This window comes from Thunnus thynnus, chromosome 1, assembly GCF_963924715.1.
Source record: "Thunnus thynnus chromosome 1, fThuThy2.1, whole genome shotgun sequence".
Lineage (NCBI taxonomy): Eukaryota > Metazoa > Chordata > Actinopteri > Scombriformes > Scombridae > Thunnus > Thunnus thynnus.
In genome coordinates, this window is record NC_089517.1 from 10774353 (window position 1) to 10792012 (window position 17660).

A 17660-nucleotide genomic window follows, 5' to 3' on the forward strand; every position below is an offset into this window, starting at 1 on the left:
GAGCGCACAGCGGAAAGCTCTGCTGTGGCTTTTGTTGGATGAAAGTGTTCATTTTTTGGGGTTCCCTTTGGGAGGTTGCTGATACAAAAGAGGATGGAATCATGTGAAATTATTTGTGAACATCCTCTAGAGGAAATAGAGACACAGGGGAGAGTGACCATTACCATCAGCCCCTTACCCCTCCAGCTGAGATTAGGTGCATCCCATGAATTTTTTTTGGTGTGTGTGTGTGTGTGTGTGTGTGTGTGTGTATGCAGTCTGTGCAATCAAGGCATAGGATGTGCTTCCTGTTTGTTGGCCTGGGGACAAGGCAATAAGTGCATTGAGACAGATGGATGGTTGACTTTGTGTGCGTGAGTGTGTATTTGTGCGTAAGGAGTGGATGGGTGTGTTTTGCACGCTGTAAAATGCCCATAGTCTGGTGTCCAACACTTCCAGTAAGTTCCAATATTTTACACAAGTTTTAAATAGTACTGCCAGTTTTTAAATCACTTATTTCCAAGAAATCTAGTCTCCTCAAGGAGTTTGTCGAAAACTTCACAATGTTTGAGCCATGCAGACATAATTGACATTCAAGAAAGTTTTTTTTTTGTAAAACTCCTAAGACTCATTACCAGTTGAAATGATTTACTGAGATTTATTTGCTGAGTCAATCACTCCTCGCTGCTTTCTCCTACCCATATTCTTCGCAAATGACATCATGTATTTCAGTATGAAATCTCCTCTTTGTTCCCGTCTCTGGTCTCCTCTGGCAGATGTCCTTTTTGCCCTCATTTGTATCACAACTTAAAGTTGCTGCTATCTGTCTTTCTTTGTATTTATACTGTTTGTATCTTTCTTTTTTCCCCCTCCCAAGTCATTTTCTTCTTTAGAGGCTCCTAAAGTGCCTGTGGCCATTACAACAGAGTTAAAGTGACTCATGAGACTCTCTTGTTAGATAATATCTGGCGTTGGCACATTGAAACAGAGTGAATGGTAAAGAAATAAGTAATAGACATATAGCACAAGGCCAGCATAACTATGATAACTCAACAAAATTTTGTCATGCTAATATACAATATGCTATACGTTGTTATAAAATTAACTGGGCTGTTAAACATTGATTGCTGGTCTCAATACAATCAATACAGGCTTGGGTTGGATTAAATAATGATGTATATACTATAAGATGATAGAGATTTGTAGAGATGTGTGATGATAGATATTTCAATTTACCGTCTCTAACAAAGTAATTATCCTTTCATTATACTTTGTTGTACTCACAGGGGACTCCAATACCCTGAAACTGGCTTCTCACTCAGTGCGTTCTCCCAAGCTGCATACAAATAACCCCTAACCACGGCCCTAACCGTAACCATTTCAAACCTAACACTAAACATAGCCTTTTGATTGATTGATGGAGGTTGTGGGATTGACTTGGAATAATGAAGCTATTTCAAACAAACCCTCAGGTTAGCCAAACCTATTTGAGAGAGAAAAGAAAGGCAATTCTCCAAACAGTTTGCCGTAAAAAATTCATCATAGTTTACAGAATCTTTCTGTGCAGTGAGAGGTAATTACAGACGTTGCACTCGTTTTCAGTTTTACAAATAAAGTGGTTCTGATAGTTTAACTGTCGGCTTGTTTATAACCTGTCTGATTGTCTGACTGATTGTGTTTCTTGCCACATCAAATTTTCTTCAAATTTCAACAAAATGTTGCCGTGTTCCCAGATCTCAGCATTTATTTTGGTGAATACAGTGTTATCACAATAGATAGGAATGATGGCTAGAACTATTAAAGTAAGATCCAAGTTGGAATGAACCAAAACTATCCTTTCCTAGAAAAATATGTTCTTTTAATAGTCACAAAGGAATTGAAATTGACTTAGTACTTGACATTAACAGTCCAGAGTGTTTCTTTTAAAGGGGACATATGCTTTTTATGATTTTGTGTTATTTTTATATGATGATATATATGTTATGATCTTAATGTTAAACATTGTCAAAGTTCTACAACTTGAGGTAAAAATGTAGATGTAAAATGCTCCCTGCGAATGAAAAGCCAGGGCTTCAGTCTGCTCTGAATGCTCTGTTTGCAATATTGTCTCTACTTCCTCCTCATAATGATATCAGATTGTTTGTGCATGCCCACAAAATGCCGTTCTTTCCATAGTGTTTGTAGCGAAGGTTGTTCCATGGGCTGTTCGTGTTGTTCAAATGCATATTTCGGAATGGATTTCAGCTCGTGTACAGATGTATTCTGAGTAATAAAAAAGAAAAAGAAGTGAAATCCTGACTACTATTGTTTATTTACGTAGCCTCCGCACCTGGCCAATCAGAACAGAGTGGGCTCATCAGGAAGGGGGGCCTTAAAGAGACAATAGCTAAAACAGTATGTTTCAGACAGAGGCTGAGCTGAGGGGCTGTGTAAAGGGCCAGTATAAGATAAATGAGGAGTTTTTTTTATTGTAAATCATGCAAAGAAGTCCCTGTAGAGCCCCAGAATATAAATCTAGACCTGGAAATGTGCAGAATACATCCCCTTGTAGCTTGTAGTTAAAATTGGACTTAAAATGAACTGTTATTTTTGGCTGGACCACCATGGGACCAGCCCTATAACCCCAAATGTCTGTCCTTCACTGACTGACTGACTGACTCACTCACAGACTGCAAGACTGTGAGTGAGTGCAGCCCTGAAATAAGTTGTTAAGTCACATTTACAGACCGAAGTGTTTTACACAGAAGCTCCGACACTGAGAACACCAACCCGCGGAAGGTCCGTGGACACAGTCACGTTCCACATGTGCACAAAACAGGGTGCTGTAGGACTATTAATAGTTTTTTAATATTTTTTCGGGCGAGATTGTAACCATTTAGATTCACAATATGTGGTCAGTTTATCGAAATAACGCCTGTTTGTGTCGTGCGACATTTACGATAAGAGAAGATCTATGCACCGTCTTAGTGTCAAGCACTTCAGTGTTCATAGTAAATAAAAGTAAAGATATAGATATAACAACACACTGTATTTGGGTCATTTACACTCAGTATTAATGATTAACTTGATAGTTACTGCATCAAAACTATTTTTGTGGGTTACAACAGCACCAAAATCTGGTGAAATGAATTTTAAGTATTTTTTAAGTTTTTCTTATTTGTACAGCACCTTGAGTTACAACTACTGTATGAAAATGCTTTACAAATAGCTAAATAAACTTAAACTTATATAAAAACAAAAAATCCTAAAAATGCTGGCGATGTCCATGTCTGATGGTAACCAGGCGACATACAAATTAAAAGCCCTCTAGCGTTTCATACATGGTCCAGCCATATTCTAGTCGTTGACCTCGTTGGCTTGTTTTTGAAAGTATCACTATGGTAGCACGGGTGAAGCTGCAGTGGTCAGTACGTGTCAACTATGTAGGCCGTTGCACTGCCACTGCTGTGCAAATCAGGGTGGTCCTTTCTCTCACTGAAACAGCAGCTGCCTGGTTGGGAGGCTTCATAAGTGTCATGGAATCTACTTACGTAATTTTATCCCACATCACATTCCCAGGCATGAGGCTGACAATAGCAGTGCTGTATACTGTGCTGTGTGTTCATTTGTTGAATGTCAACTCGCATTTGCTGTACGTCCTATCATCAGTGTAATTGCCTAATGTTTTGTGATATGTTTATTTTTCCCATGCGGGAGGGTGATCACGTATGATGTACTGTGATGTCTTATTCCACTGAAGGGCTGTTTCAAACATGATGCATGACACATTTTAATATACAGATGATGGGTTTATCTTTGTGTGCATTATAGGCTGAGCTACATACACCAGCACCAGAGAGTTGAGTGGAGATAAGAGAGCAATGAGTGGGGAGTGGGGCAATGAGTGAGAACATATCCACGGTGGATGATACTACCACCCACACTCTCTCTCTCTCTCATACACACGCACACACACACACACAGACATCCGCATTGGAGTTCACCAGGGTCAAATTCAGCTCTGTATTTCGCCTATGGGCACTGATAGCAGTGTAAATATAGATATTAGTCTCTCTGCAGCACAAAATACTTGAATTCTTCTCCGTTTCATTCTCCATTTCTTTGTCATTTCCTTTTCTCATGTGCCTTCTGTTTTACCTCATGTCTTGGTCTATTCCCTCTTCTACTTTATATTCAACATATGTTTCTATCCATGCTACAGTCTGTTCAACATTGCTAAAATGAGATACACAAAAAGTAAGAGATTTCATTTACAGATTGTTAGTCATGGTGGTGCACAGTTGTGGACAAATTGACAGCTCATGAGAAGATCACATGAACCACAAATACATAAGCCTCTTATGTAGAAAATCTACAGTATATGGTGAAAGTGTCGGCTTCAAACCACAGATGTAGCCTGGTGTGTCAGCAGTTTGTTAAATGAGTTTGGTCAAAGCAAAGCCTCTTATAAATGAGGTTAATTGACGACTGACGAGATCAGGCACCAGGTGGCACGGGGGAAAGCATCTGCCGCTGCAGAGACCCGGTTCAATTCAGCAACGCTTCAGACTTGAGTCTTGAACAAACACAGTTATCAGTGTTCATGAAGAAGCTGCTAAAAGAGCTTCTTGCTGCACTAGTGACTCCTAGTGGTTAGTCAGGGCGCTTGCATGAACGTGGGTGGGATCTAGGGGGGATAGCATTAGCACATTACGCTTCTTCTGGTAAAGATCCTAGCCGGCAGGTGAAAAGAGGCTCCATGCTCATCAAAAGAAGAATATGGATATCTACACTTTCCTCGGGCCAACAGAAGTGGTTAGTACCAACAACAACAGGGCATTGGGAAATGGCTGCTCAGAATTGGGGAAAAAATGAAAAAACAAAAAGACGGGATCGGAAAATAATAAGTGCTAGTAAACTCAAAGCAAAATTCTACATGCTGGCATATTACTTAAACTATAAAATTCAAAAATTGCTCAATATTTGTCTTAAAAATCTTAATTTCCTCCTTTAGACAGCAACAGGACACTACATCAGTGGGTTTGATTTACACTGGAATTAATTTCACGAAACTGTAGCTTTTGCCAGATTTTTTTTAATCATGACTGAGGAAAAGTCAATATAAATATTAGTTGGTCCTTGTTTTCGAGGATTTTAACATTAATTTCAGCTGTCTGGATTTCCTTTGCTGTCACTATGGTAACAAAGTGGGTATCTATCTGTCTAAAAAGGAACAGTACAACAAAAGAGCTGTTAGAAATGATTGAATATTAGAATACATACTACTACAGTCTGGTCAAACAGGAGTTGTTGTGTTAAAAATGGTTGATATAGTATATAGTTAGTAAACATAGAAAAAATGCAACATGCAAAGACCTGATGAAGCTTTAGCTCAGATGTAAACAAAGCTAATAAAATATGTATAATTTTAAGTGTGGAGTGTCTTCTACGGTCTGTCTCATTGCTTTCCCCTTTATTGTTTATTGGGTTAAGGATTAAATAAAAGTCTTGAAAAGGCTGTAATCATGGTTAAATAAGAAAAATGTGATAAATTTAAAAAGCACCATTAAACATTAGTTTTATTGATGTTAAAGAAAATGAGTCTCTTTTATGTAAAAGAGTTGTTAGTACTGCCAATCCCACTGAGAATGGACACTCTGTCCTGAGTTATTTTCAGTTTTCTGGTCATAGTTTTGGCTTGATTGGTATATTGGTAGATATTATTGTCTTAGGAGTTGTCTCACATCAGTGATTAAATATTGGACAGGTGATGTAAAAGTGAACACTTCAACTTTGAGCATCTTACGCTCAACACTCCACTTAATTTTAATTTGAATAAACTATGTAGCTCAGGTCTTAAATAAATTGCTAGCCAGGTGTTTCAGTGTCGACTACAATTTCCTTTAAGTCTCTGTATTTTTCTTGTCTGTCACACAAGGTGAAGACCATGTTGAAGGTGAAGCCTGGAAATGACAATGAAGAATGGGAACTCCTGAGCTTAGGGTAATGAAGGCTAAATGACATCATTCCACAACATAGTCAGGGGGAAAAAAGCTTGGAGGGGAAACGTGCTGAGGGTAGCAGCAAAGGAAGGCATGCTGCAGGTCCTTTTTTCATGGAAAGATAGGATGAGAAGCTTTAACATTTATCTTTTTAAGCCAGCAAATGTTTCTGAACTGCCACCCCCACTGCCCCCAGCCACAATTCTCTGCTACTCCAGAGGAAAACAATAAGTTTGCTGAGTGAAGTTGGCATCCCTTGATTAGTAACTTCATGCCTTCTGAAAGCCACTGTGTCTTTAATCAAGTGAAACCATAGAGACATAGCAACATCGTTGAAACAAAACAACCAACAGACATAGCAAGTTTTCCAGCTACCATGCTTTTGTAAGACTAATTAACTACAGTAGCTTAATTTTTGTCATTTGATTAGGTGAAAATACATACTGGTAGGTGAGGAAAACACAACCCCTCCTCTCCACTCGCTCTTTGGCAAATGTTCAGTTGTTAATGTGGTTATTTTTCATGTAATGCAGCCCTTCCTCACAATAAAAAGGACAGTATAGGTCTAAAATTCAGCTGGAAAAATGAGCAGCCATAGTAATTATGACCCGGGGGAGTGATGCAGTTCAGATGACGTCAATATAAGGTGACTTGATAAGATGATTTTGCCTTGCTAGGAGGAGGCAGCTTGGGTTGATGGCTAGATAGATAGTGGACTTTGCAGCAGGAGAATTAAAAAAAAACAAACTGTGATGTTGTGGTGTTTACTGTTGCTGACGAAGGTTATGTAACTAACACGCTAACCCTAACCAAGTGTTTTTTTTGCCTAAACCTAAGCAGAGCTTAACAACAGTGTTGTCTAAGACATAATAATTTTTCAACAGTGATTTGTAACGGTTTTGGAAATCCGGAGTGCATTACTATGGCTGCTAGATGGTGTAAATGTTTTTGTTGGCCTGAATTTTAGACTTATACTGTTTTTTTATGAGGATGTGTGGTCTAATGTGTAAAACGTAACTTACCTTGTTTGCCTGAATAATGCTGTGAGTTATACTGTAATCCCGGCAACTGAAGTTTGTCATTGCAGGATGTCCACATATAGATACTCAGCACCAGTGACAGGGCCACCAGATTGCTGAACAAATTTGGAATTTCCCGGAAGGCTAGCCATGTGTGATCTGTGATTGATTGTGTGCAGAAGTCTGGTAGTTGCTTGGTTTTAAGTTGTGCTGTATAATGAGCAATTAACTTCACTAAGTAACTTGAATCTTCCATGTTTGCTTTTTTTATCCCATAGATAGGAGGGATGTGTCAGTCGTGTATTTGATCCCTGCATTGATGGACTGATATGAACATTACCTTCCTCGATGTAAATTTAACCTTTCAGTGGTTTGGTGTCCCTACCAATTGTGTCCAAGTAAAAAAGAAACTTAGCAATTGAATTCATCCCATGATTTTTTATGGTAAGAAGATAGAAAAGAGTAGTCTTGATAATTAAAAGCTACTCTATTAAAATTAACTTTGTATCTTTACATTCAACTCCAAGTGCCCAAGTTCATACTTGTATCAAGGGCTCTCTAGAAGGCTCTCTGGGAGGAAGTTAGTGATTGAAAATGTAGTTTTGAACATTTTGAATATGACTGGAAAATATTCTTAATTTAAAGGAAGATTTGACAAGTTGAGGGGACAATAGAAAGTATGACTGGAAACTTCACAAATTGGCATGTTATGTGCACGGTCCAAGACAGGAAGGCTCTGCAGCAGGTGATTAAAACCGCCCAGAAGATCATTTATACCCATCTACCGAACATCAGTGATATCGGTGAGGTGAGGTGCCTGCACAGAGCCCAAAGGATACTAAAAGACAATACCCACCCCAGCAACAGCCTGTTCATCCTGCTGCCGTCTGGCAAGAGATACAGAAGTATCCACTGTCGTACCACCAGACTACAGAGCAGCTTCTTTCCTCAGGCTGTGAGACTCAATTCATCCTCCGCACTCCAATATAAAAAACTGTTTTATTTTTATGACTTATTATTTATTAATCCATTTAAATAATTTCTGTTTTTGTGGGTAGCATAAAGGGACTACAAGCTACACTTTGTTATACAACCTTGTGTTGTAAAACAATAATAATAAATGAATCTTGAATCTTGAATCAACAAGGCAGTATACAGATCAGCATTGACTATATCATTACTGATAACCTCATAACTTCAGTGTCAGAAACAAAGACAGTGCAGATAATAGTAAGCTTGAGTATGACTCGCAAAGTTAGCAGATCCAGCTGGGAGCAGATAGTGCCAATAAAGAATCCCTTATGGAATAACAGCCAAAATTAAATATTTGTCTCCACAGAGGATAGTGAAATGAGGTCTGTGTTTTACCACTGGCTTTTAACTGGGACACATAGTCCTACTGTAATATGGAAGTCCAATTGACAGGCTGGAAATAAACAGATCAATGCAACAGACAGGAAATATGTGCATGAGTGCCCATATAATAGATATCTAACATATTACCAGCTGGCCAAGCACTTTCCTACAGTGTGAGCTGTATGCACTGTCGACTTTCCAATCAGCCTTTTCAACAATGGAAAAAATATAATAAACATATGGAGACACACTGATGTTGAATGAATGAAGGCAGCATTAGAATTATAGCTGTGTGGTTAGTTTTCTCTGTGTGATCTCATCAACAGAGGGGCTCCATTTGAAATAGGTCAAATTCACAACACATTAACCTTCAGCCACATATGGGAATACCGTCATTTCAAATATGGTTTAACAAGCTCACACATGGATGCAAAGGCAATTACTACCTCCTGCTTCTGCATTTTTTAAAGAAAGTGCACAGTTGGCATGTCTTTTTTTTTTCTTTATTGAAACAGAAAGCTGAGGAAGACAATATAGTGGAGAAATGCTCCCAGATGTGCAAAGGCTGATAAGGTAGTTTTAACCAGTGTGCATGCCCAGGAGTATGTGTGTGAGAAACAGTTAGAAAGTCTCGGACAGAGAGATGAAGAGCACTATCTCATCTTCATTTCACCTGTCACATGTTTAACAGCACACAATCTTATTCTTCACTAGCTTTATTTCTGACCATGTCTTTCTTGAAGAAGCAACCATACTGTAGGGCTTCACTGCTGTTGTGGTTCAACCTGCTTACCTCAGTAGAAAAACCCATTAGGAGTCTTCCCTCACGGCCCCTGCTCCGAATAAACAGGAACATCTGGAGTTTCCCTGCCCCCACTTTAAAGCTGGCAAAGGTGCCAGAATCGCTACAATCCGTCTGTCTCTCTCACAGATTGGACTATTTTGTGTATCTAGCCTATGATAATAGACTGTGACATGTATATTTTTCAGTTGTGTTCAAGATCCACCTCAAAGAGATTTTTTTTTTAGCCTATTTGCCCGTTGTAATAGTATCATGCAGAAGCTGTATCTATTGTCTTCTCTCTTTAATTGTACAACTTATACTTACTCTGTGATCCCACCTTCAATGTGACCATAAACATTGTGAGTAACCATAAAGAGATTACACATAACTGACCTGGTGCTCTAATATGACAGTCATGTGTTTGAGGTTTCCTTTACAACAGCGTTAGTTATCTCATTGCCCTGGGTAACTGTATCAGACAAATAGCTCTATAATAGCAGTTGAACACTCATATCCGGCGTCTGCACATGCTGTCGTAAACTGTTGGTCTGTCCAACACTTTGGTCCAGAGTAAGATATCTCAACAAGTACTGGACCATTTGGCAAGAAATTTGCAATGAAAATTCAAGGTTTCCCAACAATAATTTCTTTTGTTCTTGGTCACTACCTGACTTTTTGTGTAGTTGTGTATTTATTAGATGTAAAAAATATAAAAACTTATTAAGCACGTTGGCCACAAACGTTTGCAAAGCATATTGATGATCCCCAGAGGATGAATCTTTTCCATTTTGGACACTAACTTCATTTCCTAGTTTAACAGGTGATTACCATGTTGATCACATTTATGGTCCCATAGAGATAAACCCATTTGTGGCCTTTTCTGTGGTGTAATTCTCAAGACAAAGGCTCTAACAATAGAAATGTATCAGTTTATTGTTTGGTTCTCCAACGCTTTCTTATTGTGTGCTGTAAAAAAACACTCGTGGGACCACGAGCAAGGCTTTAGACTCTTATTCTTACAAATGCTCCTTTATTTTGTGTTATTCCTAAAGTTGCATTCATATTTAATGCAACCTGAGGCGGCAAGTAACTGTTTCTCTCTGTATATATTCAATGTATGTGCAAAGTTGCCCTATATTGTATACAGTATTGGTATCTGCACTCATTTATTATTAATCAAATGACTACATCATAGATCTTAAAATCTGTTCTATTCTTTTGGGGGTTAATTATCTTATTCTAACATGTCTTTCTCTGAAGTAGTATCAGATGAATGATAGGAAGATCAGTATTTTAGCAGCACAAGTCGTTCTTGCCAAGGTTCAGACGGTCACAGTATGGAATGGAGAAGTCCTTGGCCAGGCAGATGGTCTGACACTTGGCTTGGCTACGTTCTCTGTCTAGCTTTGCTTTTTCACGCTCTCCGTCTCTCTAATCTTGCAAAGAGGGACAGAGTGAGAGAACAAGATAGTGAGAGGACAAGAAAAGGAGAGAAAAGAGAGAGCAAGACAGACAATGGTAGATTGATGAGGCAGAGATACCAAAAGGTTGTTGAGTGCGTCTGGTCGATGACACAGTCAAGCAGGATTGCCTGGCATGCTGAGTCTCTGTGGTTCTTAACTTCAAAGCTTTGTGTCTCATCCAATTTGGATGGACAAGTAGCTTTTTCCAGACTTGTGAAAAACTGCAATAAATATGCACTATGTATGAGAAAAGATTAGAGGATTTTAAAATATTTTGAACCAGTAAATGACTTATGGCTTTAATGGAGAAGAAAAAACTGGTGGCTGGCCAGTCTTTCCGATCATACCATGTTGTAGCCCTTTGTTAGGCTTTCTTTTTAAAATGTGTTTATATATTTATCAGTCAACTTGACACTGACAATGATGCAACTCTTTACCACAGAGTATTTAGCATTAATTAACTTGAGATACTTAATGCTCTATGGCTTAAATTTTGAAACTACTGTATCTTACCTAATAACTGATAAAGAAAACAGGTGCCAAAAGCATCTGTCATCAAAAGATGATGTATCTTTATGTGCAATGGAAAAACTATTCGTTTTTATCCCGCACTGTAAAAATGCTTCATTGGTACTTATAGTTCTTCCACAAGCAGCGCAAAGACACTGGCAACACCCCAACACACTTGAAATATCCTCCAGAAAAAAGTAGGGACATGCGCCCTTCCAACTTTTTCTCTACTAATACTGACTCTGATACCTTAGGGCATCGATCCAATACGTTCTAAAGTTGAGATCTGCATACCTCAATCATTTTTATGTAAAGTAACATGAGGCCAGAGATTGTTGTGGCACTAACAGCTGAGTTGCTGCCCCACCTGTAAGTGATAAACTGAATTTTATAATGACATGGACGAAGACACTGTAATTAACATGGATCGGTCATGTCATGGCCAATTCCCAACCTCCCTGAAAAGATGAGTATTGTTGCCAGTACCGATCTGTCATATCAGATGAGTGGGAAAAATATCTCAGCCACCTATAGTTTCTTAACATATTGTTATCTAAAGCATTAACATGATTTCAGACAGAGCTGCTATTTGTACTTGACTCACAAGAGATGATTTTAATGCCAGTCTCGTTGTCAGATATGGCTGCCAATTTTTTTTATCATGTGCAGAGCTAAACCAGCAATGAATTATTGATCCTTCTTACAAGTATTGTGTGTGTATCCAAAGCCTGATGTATCAGGTTTATATAAAGACTAATAATAGTAGTCACTTTTTCAGTCTCTGGTGAGGAGTGCCGTGTTACATTCCTTTTACAGTGCTTTGCTAGCTTGTTGTGCTACATATCACAACATCTTAACTTTGTACTAAAGTTCATCACAATGTACAATGTAGTACAAAGTCAAGAGGCTGTGATATGTAGCATAATAAGATAGTGAAACACTGTAAATGGAACTGCAGTCCTGCACATGTGCAATGGCCTCTGCCTTACACAGATCAACTCTGCAGAGACTGAGAGCATGATCATTGTTATTAGTCTTTGGAGCCGTTTCCAAGCAAACTGTGTGACCATAATTGTTGTGGTGAAGGAGCATGCCACTCAGTACAACTTTGTGGCTCATTGATGTGCTTTTAATGGTGTTTGGACAACAAGTCTACGGCACAGAGGAATAAGATATATCAGACTTTGGATACGGACACAATACTTGTAAGTAGGATCAATTCATTGTTGGTTCGGCTCTGCACGTTCTATTTGTTGACAGTAAGACAATAGGAATAACAAAGGAAAAAAAGCCAATGAGCTGAGATCCAGCAAGTCAACTTCTCATCAGCAAATGATTATTTTTTTCTTCACAGAGCTGTTTCTCTGGTCTTATTTCAGTGATGAATTTCAATAATCTGATGAAAGTGCTCCTTCATCTCCTGCTCCTTATTCTTGGGCTCCGTGCCATTTGGCTTTCTCAATTTGAATCACCGCCAGAGGGATTTCATTTCAGAGCAGATGAGATTTGTGTACCATGATATAAATCAACTTTTTGAGTTGTCGCCTCTGTAAATGTTTAGCAGCTTTTCTCCTAAAATACAGTTTCAATTAACTTTATTCATTCGTTTTGCTCAAACAGATGCCCTATAACTGTCCACTACAGTATTCAAACTGTGTATTAGAGGTGTCTCTATACAAATTGCAGCATCAAATTATTACAGCAGCATTTGTCATGTAATAAAGCCAAATTCTCATGATAAAACATAGTAACGTTTTTACCTTTTTCCCCTTTAACTTTGTATTTACTTATCTGCAGGTATGAGGATGCAGTAAATGACCTTGACAGTCAATTGTCATCTAATATCACCACTGTCAGGATATTGTCAATAAAAAGATAACACTTAAAGGCTTTGTCGATTCTGTTATGTTAATCACTTTGATCGGAGGGAATAATACACTCACTGTCAATATTCATCTCCAGACAGCTTTAGATGGCTCAGTATGAGTGTCCCACTGAACAGGCAGGTGGTCTGACAGAGGGGAGTCAATCTCCGTCTGGGAAGAGAGTCCGCCGCTCCTCCTCTCTGTCTTCTTTTTTTGTTGATCTCTTAAATATTTCATCATTCTTTGTCGGCCTGCCACTGCCCTTTCTTCTTCTATTTTCTCTTCTTATCTTGTCTCCTCTTTCACCTTCAGTCCTTTATTCTCTCTTTTAGCCAGTTTCCGCCGCCCTTTATCTCTATTTTCCTTTTGTCACAGCCTCTCTTGTTTCTTCGTCTCTCCTCGGGATATTTCCTTCACCTTGTCGGCAACCCCCCTCTTTCATTTGGGGTGTGAGCCTGAGCTCGCATCATTATGCTCCAAAAAGCATGTGGCAGAAACTCCTTGGGGAAAAGGAGAAGCAAGCACAGGGCAGATTATTAATTTAGATGTTTCTTATTGTTTTTGAATAACTGACCTTACACGTAGAACAGGAAAAATGTGTCTCTGATTTGTGTTTGAATGTAAAATATTTTATTTGTTAGAGGGCTGGATGAAGAAAAAGACATTGTGAGTGTATATATATATATTTATATATATATAATGTAATTATATCACCCGGATGATAACACTCCTGTCATCAAACTCCTTTTACCCTTGGAGGCAATGGATGGATTCCGGGACACCCACTCCTTCATGTACTGCTTCGCTGATAAGTGCCCTTCAGCTTGGTTTCTGTGTTTCCTGTCCTTGGGTAGTGTGCTCTTTGCACCATTACCACTACTTAATGGGGCTGGTTTAAGGCCTAAGAGCTGCCATTAGCTGAGCTTCTGCATCTACTGTCATTATCACCAAATAAAACTCTGTCATGATGTGAGTACACACTCCAAAACTCAGACATCACTGGCTACTTTTTCACATGGCTTCTATCTGTCCCACAAAGACTGTCATATTTAGTATACTTTTATCCACTTAAAATATAGTTTTAGCATGGTATAAACAAAGTTTGATTCAATGAGTTTCAAGGTCTTGTCACTGCATACCAGGGTTAAACATTGCCTATTGAATCTACAGCTTTTTTCAGATGGTTTACCACCAAATTAAGTCCCTTTATATTCTCATCAACACTCACACTTTCAAAAAATTAACCTCTAAAAGCACAATTTATGCACTGTCAGCAATATTGAGGTTTAATTCACTGACAGTCTGCATAAAACAGCTCTACCTGCAGTGCTCCACTATGGCTTTTTAAGAGAAATCATGTGCATATATGTCCAGTTTAAAGGTTTTGTAATCTGGGGTATACTGTATTTTTGCAGATGTGACATGTGTTCACGTAGCACCACCCCCACCCTCCACCTGCCGGTTAAATATTTCATTTATTGCTGGTTGAAGCAGTGACGTTACCAATAGGAAAATTTTATCCTTTCGTCCAAATCTCCTGTTTGCTAAAATGTGGTTTATTACAGTTGATCCTTCTTAAAGTGTTTGTGTTTATTATTATTATTATTTTATTTGAAATATCCCAGAGATAATATTATAGACACCAATGGGCCAGATGATTGGTACTCAATGAGTCCCAAGAGCTCCTGTGACCTCACTTTTCAACTGATAGAAATTAATGCAGGCTCAAATAAAAGATTACCTTTCCAACATTCCTGAACTGGCCATCTGGAAAATTCGACAAGAATCCAGATGGACTGATTCACTTTTGGCTGCAGGAGCAGGTGTGTTAAAAATCTATTCCATTCTGTTATTTTTTTATTCTATTTGCCACTTGTTAGAGGCTGCCATAACCTGCAGTGCTGACTGTGCCTCTCATTTGATTTTCTGTGTATGTACTGCTTTAAGCAAACATTGCATGCATGGCTGTTGTTTCACCTGACTGAGCGTTAAGCATTATGCATCAGTTTTAGCTGATTAGTTTAAGTAGGACTTGGTTTGCAAGTGTGCCTATTGTTTGGGTGCTGATGTTGCCCTTTTATGTGTTGATCTGTCTACTGTCTAATGTAAATGCACTTTCTAATGAGGTGCCAATTAATTTCATTTGCAGGTTTTCATGCAGTTATATCTTATAGTCCAGCCTTGCAAACTGTTGGATAGTTTGTTTGTTTACAACGCACAGAGCTGACCGTAAACAGGCAGTGTGTCGAAAACTGCGGTAAAAACCCTAATTGAGACTCATATTCTGAATACACTGTATACATGTCCAAAGACTGCTCCTAAAACCTGAATAATAACAGCACGTCCCACATCTTAATCAGGAAATGCTACATTTGGAATAAGACCTAATTTGGAATATCCAAATGGAAAGTGCTGGGGGGGGGGTTGGGGTAGGGCTAAGAGACTCAGCAGCCAGGTATTTCTCTGTTCCTTGTCAGTCCACCATAATTAAGCCTAGTCAGGTTAGGCTAACGCATTGTCGGTAACTTCGGGGCTAACCCTCTTCACTTTTCTTGGTCTTGAGAAGCTGCAGCATTTATTAACTGTCACACTGTAGCCTGTACTGTACATTTACTGCCATATCGACAACTTACCGCTAACCTTTTCCTCTGCACTGCTCGCATTCAACGTCACTTTTCTGCCACTCACTCAACCACACACACGCGACGTACACACATCATGCACTGCCCTATTACTTAGTGGAGCTATGCTACTCTTATAATAGTACCTTTAATGTAGATGTCCTTTGAAGAATGAGGAGAGGGAGGATGATTCAAAACAATGCCATGGTAACGTAGGGTGTTATCATGCTCGCACAGTGTACGAGTGAAAATCTTTAGTAGCCCATTGATATTAATGATTGTGTGAAATTTTAGCAGTGGTGCTCATAATTTTGCAGCAACACTGCCCCACTGCAGAATGAATATGGGGGAAACACTGTAACTCTCAGCTGATAACTAGTAAAACACAAATACTTTGCTCTTATAGTCACAACTTCAGAGTGCACAAAGGCTTTTTGTAACCACAGTTGTCCCATCAGGCAATTGCCATAGCATAATAGAAAATATTCCAGCATTTTAAGCCAAGCTGTGACACTTCCTGTGTGAGTTAGAAATAGAGAACTCACTTCATGCTGAGAGAAAATTTGGTCAAAAAGAGCCAACAGGATATCTCCGTTTTGTGATATTTACTCCTCGCCGAGATGGGAAGTCATCATAAATGACTATACAGTGTCACTGCCAAGGGAGAAGAGGAAAAGGCAGAATGTGACATGGTAGCGTGTCTATGTCTGAGTGACAAGACATGCACTCATCCTGTGGATTCCTTTGTGTACCAACTGAATGTTAGCTCAGATGGTCCAGCTTCCTCGGTTGGCTCCAACATTGAGAAAATCTTGACTGGAATGATTTAACCCATTGATTTGATTTGATGGTGTTTGAATGGCTCAGAATGAGTCTGTATGCTACCATTCACTGTGAATAGTTTGAGGAGAGAGTGGAATTTTGACTGCAGCTGAGGCAATGGAAGAATATAGAGCCAAATGTTGTTTCTGTTCTGTGGTTTGTTGCAGTTTGACAGCTAGTTTTATATTTTGGTGATTGTCTTTTAATTGAGAAAGAGGGTTAAAACTCAGAGAGGGAGCAGGAAAGAGAAAGATTGAGTGTGCACAGAGCAGCAGTGTCTTGAGGCAAGATTTAAAAAACTCAATAAACACGCTCTGCTCTCTGGAGTGGTCTGCCTTACAGCCATGAACACTACAGTAAATGTATACTAGTGCAAACAGACAACACATGGTCAGACATTGATGCAGGCATGGAAACAGACACACATGTACAACTCATAGTGAAGACAAAAGACAAACACACTGTACACATACATACTAAGCCAAGAGGCTAAGAGTGAACCTGCAGGGGCTCAAACACATTTCAAACACACAGTAGACAATCATCAGGGGATGCAGTTTTTACTAGCACCTGCCTTACTATATCGACCTGACCAGGGGCCGTTGCAGCAGCTCTTTGTAGTGAACAAACACCTCAGGATCAATGGGGAGGGGGAAGAAGAGGCAATGATTTAGGAGCTGAAATCATTCACATAGTTATTTCTAACTCCATTATATCTTTAAACATGCATTTGAATGCAAGAGACATATTTAGGATTTACTGGATCTCTGATACTATTTTGTCAGTGGAAGGAAATTCACATATTCCTGACAAGTGTTTGTTTATAAAATGTAATAGTTGTTTTTATGGAGTCATTTAATTAAGTAGGAACAGACACTCATGCTCGAATTGATTTTAAGCTATTTCAAGGGTTACTTGCACCTTGTTGACACATTTCAGACCATGATAACATAATGAGTGTAATATGTTTCTCAAAGATCTCAGTGAGCATAAATCCAACTTAAGTCATGCATCATTCTAAACTATAAAAGCACCATTGTGCATAGTTCTTGTTTGTCATGGCAATCCATCCAATAGTTGTTCAGACATTTCACTAAAAACCAGAGTCAGGGGATCTCCAAAGTCATTAGGATACATGAATGTCTGTACAAACTCTTGTACTAATCTATCTAGATGTTTAGAGGTTTAGTGAAAATCTTTACCTGCTGGCGATGCTAGATGAAAGGTCAGTAGGGTTCATCCTCTGGGTGCCATGAATGT

The 17660-nt window shown here is 38.9% G+C and overlaps 1 protein-coding gene across 3 annotated transcripts in view; it reads left to right on the top strand.

Moving 5' to 3' along the window:
- The window catches only part of coro2ba (coronin, actin binding protein, 2Ba), a 50468-nt gene that overhangs the window by 11824 nt on the left and 20984 nt on the right, over positions 1 to 17660 (top strand). The gene's annotated exons all lie outside the window — the stretch shown is intronic.